The sequence below is a fragment of the Ipomoea triloba genome, chromosome 16 (genome assembly GCF_003576645.1).
Source record: "Ipomoea triloba cultivar NCNSP0323 chromosome 16, ASM357664v1".
NCBI lineage: Eukaryota > Viridiplantae > Streptophyta > Magnoliopsida > Solanales > Convolvulaceae > Ipomoea > Ipomoea triloba.
The window spans coordinates 17,265,979-17,266,591 of record NC_044931.1 but is presented as its reverse complement, the minus strand read 5'-3'; positions in this window follow the sequence as shown (position 1 = coordinate 17,266,591).

Genomic DNA, 613 nt, shown 5'->3' with positions numbered 1-613 from the left:
GGGAGTGTGAAAAGAAGTTATAAGGATGGTGTTTTGGTTAGGCCGGAGTCCTGAAAATGGAGTCGGCACTCGGTCAACCGTGCCTCCCTAAAAAGGGTGTGTGAAAAGAAGTCATTAGGATGGTGTTTTGGTTAGGCTGGAGTCCTGAAAATGGAGTCGGCACTCGGTCAACCGTGCCTCCATGAAAAGGGAGTGTGAAAAGAAGTCATAAGGATGGTGTTTTGGTTAGGTCGGAGTCTTGAAAATGGAGTCGGCACTCGGTCAACCGTGCCTCCCTGAAAAGGGAGTGTGAAAAGAAGTCATAAGGATGGTGTTTTGGTTAGGCCGGAGTCTTGAAAATGGAGTCGGCACTCGGTCAACCGTGCCTCCCTGAAAAGGGAGTGTGAAAAGAAGTCATAAGGATGGTGTTTTGGTTAGGTCGGAGTCTTGAAAATGGAGTCGGCACTCGGTCAACCGTGCCTCCCTGAAAAGGGAGTGTGAAAAGAAGTCATAAGGATGGCGTTTTGGTTAGGCCGGAGTCCTGAAAATGGAGTCGGTACTCGGACAACCGTGCCTCCCTAAAAAGGGAGTGTGAAAAGAAGTCATTAGGATGGTGTTTTGGTTAGGCTGGAGT